We start from the raw sequence: 9,984 nt of genomic DNA, 5'->3' as shown, positions 1-9,984 counted from the left end.
TTAACCATTCACCCCAAAAATAATATTTTAACATATCAGACTCTAAAGTTGCATTTTATAACGGTTTTGTCCCCTAACACTAACTTTGTTACTTTTTTTGCAGTTAAGTGTAAGGGTAATTAGGTCATTATATACCTTAGGGGCTTTTTTTGATAATTACAAAATTCTTTTAATATTTAAGAGATTACTAATGCAATTACTCAAGTTTTTTTTTTTATTATTTCATTATTATTTTCACAATTATTATTTAACAAAATACGTTTTAAATATACAAATATATATGTATTTTTATTAACCGTTTTTTTATAAAAATCTTTTTAAAAAATAATTTGATTTTTACATTTTGTTTAAACCATCTACCGTTTTTAACATTGTTCCTTTTTAAATCATTCTTTTTAAAGTCATTTTTCTTTTAAAGTTTTTTTAAACACTTGATTTTATACCATTCTTTCTAAAATCATTTATATTTAAACATTTTTAAACACTCCTTTTTTAGGTCGTTCATTTTTTTAAATTTTATAAAACGACGTGTATAAAAACAAAACAAAATAAATGTAAGATTTAAAAAAACATTCTAATAAAAAGTTTGCAAAATATCGTTCATTTTTCAAACTTTTTTAGAATGGTTTATTTCTTTTTTCAAATCTTCCAATTCTTTGGATCATATGTTTATTCAAAATTCATTATTTTTTAACATTTCATTTATTAAATTTGTGCATTTTTTAGTACCTTACACTTTTTAATCATCGTTTTTTAGATCACCCGTTCGTTTAAAATCAATCGTTTTTAAAATCCTTCGATTTTTGAAATCGATCATTTTCTGAAGTTCGTTTTCCCTAACAGTTATAAGTAAACTGAATACAAAGTTTATAAAATGAATGATTTTAAATGAACGGTTTAAAAAAAAAAGCTTTTATAAATTAAGAACTTAAAAAACAAATTGTTTTTAAAAAGTTTAGAAAATGATTTTAAAAAGAACAGTACAAAATGAATCGTTTAAAGAAACTTTAGAAGACAAACAACATTAAAAAGACCGATTTTAATAAACAAACAGTTTAAAAATGAATAATTTTAAAAACGATAGACGGTTTAAAAAAAGGTTAGAAAATAAATGATTTTAAAAATGACGCTCATAAAAAACAAACGTTTAATGAACATACAGATCTATTTGTATATATAAAACACATTTTGTTAAATAGTAATCGTGAAAATAACGAAATAATAAAAAAAACTTGAGCAATTACATTAATAATCTCTTAATATTAAAAGAACTTTGTAATTATCAAAAACAACCCTAAGGTATATAATTACCTAATTACCCTTACACTTAACTGCAAAAAACAAGTAACAAATTAGTGTCAGGGGCCAAAACCGTTATAAAATACAACCTCGGGGTCTGATATATTAAAAGATAGCTTTTTAGGCTGAAAGGGTTAAACTGGTTAAACCACAGGAGCCAAAATAATAATTTACTCTAATCTATATTATCCGTATATTTCACATGTTTAATCTCTAAAATGGATATATCTTTCTATAAAAAAAAAAACTGGTTTTTATTATGTAAAATAAATAAAATATTTCGAAAAACTTACGGTACCATTTACAGAATGGCAATAATATATATGAAACATAAATTAAAGGAAAATTGGTATTTAATAAACCAACCTTTAACCAGTTGGTAAATAATAATACAGCCTATAGAATTGGTATATAATAATCCTACCTATCAACATGTTGGTACTCAATGAACTTCCGTTAATTTTTTTTAACTGAAGTTAGTTTTTAAGTTTTATTTATTACACAAACAGTCCCCGTAGTTGTAATTTACTAGTTTTAACTATTTTATAAACCTCAAATCGAGGAAAAGGAGGATTTTCGAGTGGTTTTTTTGTTTCATGAAATAGTTAAAACTAGTAAATTACAACTACAGGGACTGTTTGTGTAATAAATAAAACTTAAAAACTAACTTCAGTTAAAAAAAATTAACGGAAGTTCATTGAGTACCAACATATTGATAGGTAGGATTATTATATACCAATTCTGTAGGTTGGATTATTATTTACCAATTGGTTAAAGGTTGGTTTTTTAAATACCAATTTTCCTAAATTAAATAAAAAGATGTCAAAAGTTCCTGTAATATCTGCATCCGCAAGAATCAAACGAACTAAAGTGTTAAGAGTTGATTGAGGCCTGTTTATGACGTGGCAACCTTAAAATAGTTTCCTACCACTCAAGAGACCGTCTTCCATGGTACAAAAATCATAACAGAGATTTTACATGGTTTATTGTTTTTAGAAAAGCAAAAACCAGTAGAGAAAAATAATATTAGGAGCAAAACCCCGGTTGCGCAAGCGTCCCGAGGGTTTTGGTCTGCATTCATTTGTTAATAGAATCACCCCCCCCCCCCAAACCAACCTAACCAAGCATCTTAGGTCACTAGTTTATTAATGTATTAACTTGGTGTACTATTAATTTGAGTATTTAAAAGGTGACAGAGTTCTCCGAAAGTGTACATCACAATGACACTTGAGGTTAGCCACAAGAAACTCTTTACACACATGATGAGGCAACGTCCAGGCTGTCGAACCGAAAACCAAGGGAAAAAAGGTCCTCGAGCGAGCTACCAAGGCTCGATTGACGTCGATAGGTCTGACACGCGAACTCCCCTAGCCAAACCTAGGGAATCTCCCATAGCTAACTTGGGGCCCATTCTTATAGCCTCCTTGATAACGACTAGTCGACCACTCCACGCCACGTCATCATATACATAAGTACAAATACTTCACTAAAATCTCCCAAAAAGGGTAATCTATACTTTTATCCTAAACTCTCTTTCCATTTTCTCTCACTGACTTATTGTACTTAATTGCACTTATGCTTACGCCCAAGCTTGGTCACAGAGAAGCTCCCTTCCATGTGATTAGGCTAATTTTGAGGATTACCCTGCTTCGAGTTTAGTTGCAGGTTTAGAAATCTTTATTGGTGCCACCCATTAACACAATTGTACACTTGAAACCTTTTCCTTATGGAATCTTCTGTGCCATCTTTTGATGATTTCGCTTCAGGAACCATTACCTCTTTAGTGGCTATCTCCACAGTCTCAGGAGGACTTACCATTCCACAAGTCACTCGAACCGTTCCATCTAGCGTTAGTTTTGTTGTTTTAGCAACACTACCCGCCCCTATATCATCCACAGCACAACCTCATTCACAAGAATTTGATGATGCTTTTCTGCAACGAAATGCAAATCTCCTTCGACAACTTAAACAACAACAACAACGAGATGAGATCCTCCAGGGGTTATGTACGAAATTGTTCGGAAACACCAATTCAAGTTCAACTCATTCTCCACATGATCTTTTTCCTCGAGATCCTTGGTAAGTTCCACCATTATTACCTCCACTCCGCTATACACTTAATAGGGTCCTATATACTCTTATGTTAACCCTAATGATCGCATAAATGGTTTCCTTCACTAGGGACCCTTCGGGTTCAATCTCCAAGATGAAGAACTTACAGCTCCATATCGACCAACCTACATGTCTTTGCAATCAAAGTTTTCTCAAAGAATCGTTAATGCTCCTCTTCCAGCGAAGTTGAAAATGCCTACTGCTTTAAAAAATTACAATGGCACATCCGACCCGGATGATCACATGTTTTCCTTTGTCGGAGCTGCTAAAGTCGAATTATGGCCTATGCCAGCTTGGTGGCATATGTTCTCCCAGACACTTACCAGATCCACCAGGGTTTGGTTCGATGGTCTACCGAAAGGATCGATCAGTAATTTTAAAGACTTCTAATGGTTGTTCCTTTAGAACTTCGGCTAGCAAAGGTGTTGTTCCAAGGACATTGTCACAACCCCTGTTCCCTAACAAACCAGGAACGGGCGGCCGTGGCCAGTTTCAGTGGTATCGGTGTTTATCAATTTGGCAGCAGAAAATTTCATCAGGACCGTAGTTAGGAAATATGTTATCAGAGTTAAACACCAAAATATTTATATTAAAGGAATGGGATAAAACCCAAGTTTTTCTGATAATATATTTATAAGTGGGACAAAACCTGATTTTTCATTTTGATACATTTATAGGGAATAATCCCAATTATTGAAAACAATTCTCCTTTTTAATTAGGTAACTTTTATTGCTACTTTTCTAAGCCTTCAGTGCTCTCCAGCTGGCTTTTATTGGCTTCACACTAAGTTACCTGAAACACGTGTTTAAAACATTTTATCAGCAGGAATACTGGTGAGTGAATCCCAGTTTAATCAAGTTTAATAAAAACCATTGTACAGTATTGAGGGCGATCTCGCAATTACATTTGTTTCCAAGTCATATCAATTACCACCCACGGTACTGTCGTTCCGACTTATGGTCATGTTACTCCTCGCAAGACAGTAACAAATTTTGTTTACAAAACCCCAAATTTACCGACTGTAATTGTATCCTTACAAATACTCAATAACTGCTTACTGTATAATTAATTAAGTGAGATTTTGTAAAAACAGTTTGCAAAAAGGAGATTACTCATATTGCTGTTATAGGGCTTTTCTTTGTGGCTTCCTGGTTATAATCTAATTAAATAAACAATGCACACGTGTTAGTATAATAACTCATTTTAACATTAGTAATACCCTCCCCGAGACGGCATTCCAACGACTACGTCGGGCAGAACCACGACAGCCGTTACGGAACCATAGATCAATCGGGCAGCGTATCTAATACGTATCCAGGGGTTATGATACTTACAACGAGGCAGAGCTTTGCTAATTAGGGTTGTTCAGGGACTTCGTCGCGCCCCGCGAAGACCACCCCAAGGTCTTACGCGGCCCGCGAGGACCAGAAAAGGCGGCGGCGGTGTTGAGTCATCCCAGGGGTGTTGACGCGTGTAGGGACACGTGGCGGCTCAAGGGCTCTCCCTGACTCCGGGCTGTCGCGGCCCGCGTAGGCTACTACCTACACATTCGCGGCCCGCAAGAGAGGGTTAAATCTTGTTTTTATTTAATTTTTATAATAATAAAGGTATTCGGGACCGGTTTTCGTATACAGGGTGTATTTTAGGACGTATAGGGGTATTCTAAATATATTAGGGGTGTCTCAAATATTTTAGGAGGGTTGTCATATCTTGGGTATAACTCCTGGATTGTTTAATAAAATATATAGTGCACTCATATTAAGTATAGTAACCCAATTCCACTTTATCCCTACGTCACGAGACAGAACCCCAACGAAGTTAGTCGGGCAGAGCCTTGACATTCGTTACGGGGCCCTACGTCAATCGGACAGGGTATCAATAATGAAGGGTTAAAACACTTAAAATGGGGCATGGCTTTAGAGTATTTAGGGGGTGAAAGAAAAGTAAAGTATACAGAAAGAGGGGACGAGAGGAAAATGAATGAAGCAGATTAGATGTTGGAAATTGGCAAATCTATTTATACTCACAATTTGAAGCCTTGGGAGTTACGGCTTCGTATACACGTGTCCTCATCATCCTATTCATTCAATTCATTTAATTTATCATATGCATACGTGTAGTTTTAGGTTTTCATATTCATATTCATATATATATATATATTAATTAATTCAACACATAACTGAGAAACAGTATTTTAACACTAACGGCGTGATCTTATCAACTTGTAAACCCTAATCAGACTTTCCTCTTCACTTCTTCTACACCACATTGACACCTTCCTGAACCAACCTCCATCTCCATCTCCATCACCACATCGACCACCGCCCTCCATCATCGTCCTCAACCCCAAACGCCGTCGCACCCCGCCACCCACTCCGTCGCACACATCCGCCTCCATCTCCATCACCACTTCCCCGTCGCTGGTTCCGACCACCACGGCCTCACCCGTCTTCTCCAACCACACCGGAACCACCACGCACCACCGTTCGCCCTCACCTTCGCCTCCGGTCTCCGACATCAGTTCCAAATAATTTACACAACCACAAATTCACTCAGTTTAACGAAGCTTCCAATTCGTGATTTTGCTTTACTGATTCCGTTTTATTCAGGTACGATCTCATCTTTGAGCCCTATTTCTTTCATCAATTCTTCCGGTTTTATACTTTTATTATCTGTCGGTGGGTCAATGTTTATCGTATTGTTATATTTTGATGCTGCATTGACCACCGAATGCAGTCAATCGGTTAGGTTTTTGGTTTTAATTTGGGCGTTTAGGGGTTTGATTTCTAGGGTTTTTTTGTTGGTTCTGATTGTGGTGGTTTTAATTTGTTTATGTGTTTGTTGATTTCTATTTTGTTATTGTTGACGGTTGATTTTGCTTTTGTTTTCATACTAGATAGAATTTAGTCTTCACATTCACTTTCACATTCTTTTTAGCTGTAGTTTTGGATAATTAGGTATGTATTGCAGAATGAGTTGACTTGATGGACAGTTGACTCAAAAGCTAGAAATATTGATTGTGTATATGTGTGTGTGCATATAGGCATATGTATGTGTTTCTGTTTGTGTATGTCTATTATATGAAGAGATAAGACCGTGGGGTATGGTGGGGCGGGGGTTTGGGGCATGGGTTGACACGTGGAGTTCGAGCCCCCCGCTGGTAAGTGATGTGTCCGTGGGGTATGGCGCGGCGTCGCTACCCCGGCGTGGCTTGGCCAGGTGTATTAAAATAAAAATAAAAAATCTAAAATTAAAACATGGCCCGCTATGCCCTAGCCAACAAGCCAATAAGAGCCGGCCACATAGGATCGCTAGCATGCCCCACGCCCGGCCTTAAACTCCCGCCCAAGGGGTCACGCCCAAACCCAAGCCCACCCGGGGTGGTGACTTGAGCGTTTCTCTCTAACCCCCGCCCCATACCCCATAGTCTAAACTTGAAATATGATTGGAAATTTTGATGCACCAACATCAGTACACACCGTATGTATGTGCATAGAGCCATAGAATGGTCTGTTTTAACATATACATGTTCTTTTTTAAAAAGATAAGACTTGAAATACAGTAGAAAACATTGATGCACCGATAACATACAATACATAACCATGGTTTTAGATCAAGTACAGGGTAACACATGATGCGAATATTTCCTCTGTGTGCCTTAAACAACCAAAGACATTTTGTTGTTCTTTTTTTTTTTATATATAAAAACTGTTGTTGAAGACAAGAAACTTGAAACTACCTTGCATTGGTGAAACCACTAAGTGCCACTACTAACACAATGACAATAATTGATTCAATAATTGAAGTTGTACAGTGTTCAGTTAGAGTGTTTTCAAGTTCAAGGACTGAAGGTAAAATCAAATATCTGACCTGGTTTCGACTAGGCCTGGCAAATAAAACCCATTTGGGTTTTTTGGGTTATTTTGGGTCATTTTAAAAATGAGAATGGGTTATAATGGGTTAAGAAATAAGTAAGGATGGGTCAGGATGGGTTATATGATATCTATTTAAAATAATTCATGGGTTATGATGGGTATTACGCAGGGTACATGGATAACTCAAAAAGAGCATCACATGCAGATTTTTCATCATATTCGAGTGTTCGTACATGTTGGCTTCACAAATAATAAAAATTTTAAAGATAATAAAAAATTTAAAAATAATAAAATTTTTCCAAAAAAATCAGAAAAATAAAAAAAAATTCTAAAAAATAAAAAATAATAATAAAAATCCAAAAAATTATAAAAATCCAAAAAAATAATAAAAAATCAAAAAATAAAAAAAAACCAAAAAAAACCAAAAAATTCTAAAAAAAATCAAAAAAATAATAAAAAATCCAAAAAATTCTAAAAAATCAAAAAAATAATAAAAATCCAAAAAATCAAAAAAATCAAAAAAATAATAAAAAATCAAATAAATTCTAAAAAATCAAAAAAATAATAAAAAAATCCAAAAATTCTAAAAAATCCAAAAAATAATAAAAAATCCAAAAAATTCTAAAAAATCAAAAAAATAATAAAAAATCCAAAAAATTCTAAAAAATCAAAAAAATAATAAAAAATCCAAAAAATTCTAAAAAATCCAAAAAATAATAAAAAATCCAAAAAATTCTAAAAAATAAAAAAAATAATAAAAATCAAAAAATAATAAAAAAATCCAAAAAATTCTAAAAAATCCAAAAAATAATAAAAAAATCCAAAAAATTCCAAAAAATCAAAAAAATAATAAAAATTCAAAAAATAAAAAAATAATAAAAAATCCAAAAAATTCTAAAAAATCAAAAAAATAATAAAAAAAATCAAAAAAATTCTGAAAAATAAAAAAAATAATAAAAAATAAAAAAAATTCTAAAAATTCCAAAATTTTATAAAAAGTTATAAAAAATAAAAAAGTACAAAAAATTCTAAAAAATCATAAAAATAATAAAAACTCCAAAAAAATTATAAAAAAATTAAAGGTACTAAAAAATCTAAAAAAAATAAAAAAAAACATAAAAATAAGAAAATAATAAAAAATCCAAAAAATTCTAAAAAATCAATAAAAATAGAAAAAAAATGTTTTTAGGATTTTTAAGGTTTTTTTTTTATTTTTTTCGAATATTTTATGTCTTTTAAGATTTTTTAGAATTTTTTGGATTTTTTAAAATTTTTTTGATTTTTTTGAGTTTTTTACTTCTTAGAATTTCTTTGGTTTTTTTTTTGTTTTTTTTTTATTTTTTTGTTTTTTTTTTGTTTTTTTTTGATTTTTTTGATTTTTTTTTTTTATTTTTTTGAATTTTTTGGAACTTTTTAGGATTTTTTGGATTTTTTATTATTTTTTAGATTTTTTTGACTTTTAGAATTTTTTTATTTTTTTTATTTTTTAGAATTTTTTTTGATATTTTTGGATTTTTTAGATTTTTTTTGATTTTTTATAATTTTTTATGATTTTATGATTTTTTGAATTTTTTGATTTTTTATTATTTTTTGGATTTTTTTATTATTTTTTGATTTTTTGGAATTTTTTTGATTTTTTTAGAATTTTTTCGATTTTTTAGAATTTTTTTGAATTTTTTTGATTTTTTCAATTTTTTGGATTTTTTTTATTTTTTTGATTTTTTAGAATTTTTTGGATTTTTCTTATTATTTTTTGATTTTTTGGAATTTTTTGATTTTTTACAATTTTTTGATTTTTTAGATTTTTTTCGATTTTTTAGAATTTTTTTTATTTTTTTGAATTTTTTGTTATTTTTTACAATTTTTTGGATTTTTTAGAATTTTTTTTTATTTTTTTTTATTTTTTTTAATTTTTTATTATTTTTTTTGATTTTTTTTATCTTTTTGGATTTCTTAGAATTTTTTATCATGCCCAAATACATCTTGACAAAAAACCCATCTTGACCTAAACTCATTCTAACCCATTTCTTGCTAAACCCATTCTAACCCAAACCCATTCTAACCCATGCCCATCCTAACCCATTACCCAAACCTACCCAACCCACCCATTTTGCCACTCCTAGTTTCGACTTTCATGGATTCAGGTTATGTGTTAGATTTGGATATCTGACCTGGCCACACGCATACTTCAAGGAACTCTTTAATCGGTTACGACTTTCATGGATTTAGGATTTGTGTGTGTTTTGAATTGATTCGACGGTCATTTGGGTGTATGTTCTATATGAATTTCCGCTTATGCTGTGGGTTTTGGACGTAAGAGCTTGATCAGGATCTATATTGTTTGCGTTTTTTGATGCTGTCTGGATAAAAAATATATATATATATATACATATACATATATATATATATACATATATATACATATATATATATACATATATATATATATATATATATATATATATATATATATATATATATATATATATATATATATATATATATAGGGGAAGGTTCAAATGAAAACCACTAGTTATTGTGAAAACTCGAAAACTAATTAAAAAAAGCCAAAAAAACATACAAAAATTTTTTTTAAAATTTTTTTTTTTTGCAATCAAAATTTCGCAGGTTTTTTAATATAAACAAAAAAATTTTCAAAAAAAAAAAAAAAAAAAATTTTTTTGTGTAGTGCACATG

General features: G+C 31.1%; 1 long non-coding RNA gene across 1 annotated transcript; it reads left to right on the top strand.

Moving 5' to 3' along the window:
* The first annotated feature begins 5,590 nt into the window (after positions 1–5,590).
* Positions 5,591–9,637, top strand: LOC110885532. The gene is made up of 2 exons (XR_002562287.2): positions 5,591–6,021; positions 9,432–9,637. It is a non-coding gene; the product is annotated as an uncharacterized LOC110885532 (long non-coding RNA).
* Positions 9,638–9,984: the final 347 nt, after the last annotated feature.

The sequence above is a fragment of the Helianthus annuus genome, chromosome 10 (assembly GCF_002127325.2).
Source record: "Helianthus annuus cultivar XRQ/B chromosome 10, HanXRQr2.0-SUNRISE, whole genome shotgun sequence".
Lineage (NCBI taxonomy): Eukaryota > Viridiplantae > Streptophyta > Magnoliopsida > Asterales > Asteraceae > Helianthus > Helianthus annuus.
The sequence above is the reverse complement of the archived record's forward strand: the minus strand, read 5'-3'. Positions and strand labels throughout refer to the sequence as shown.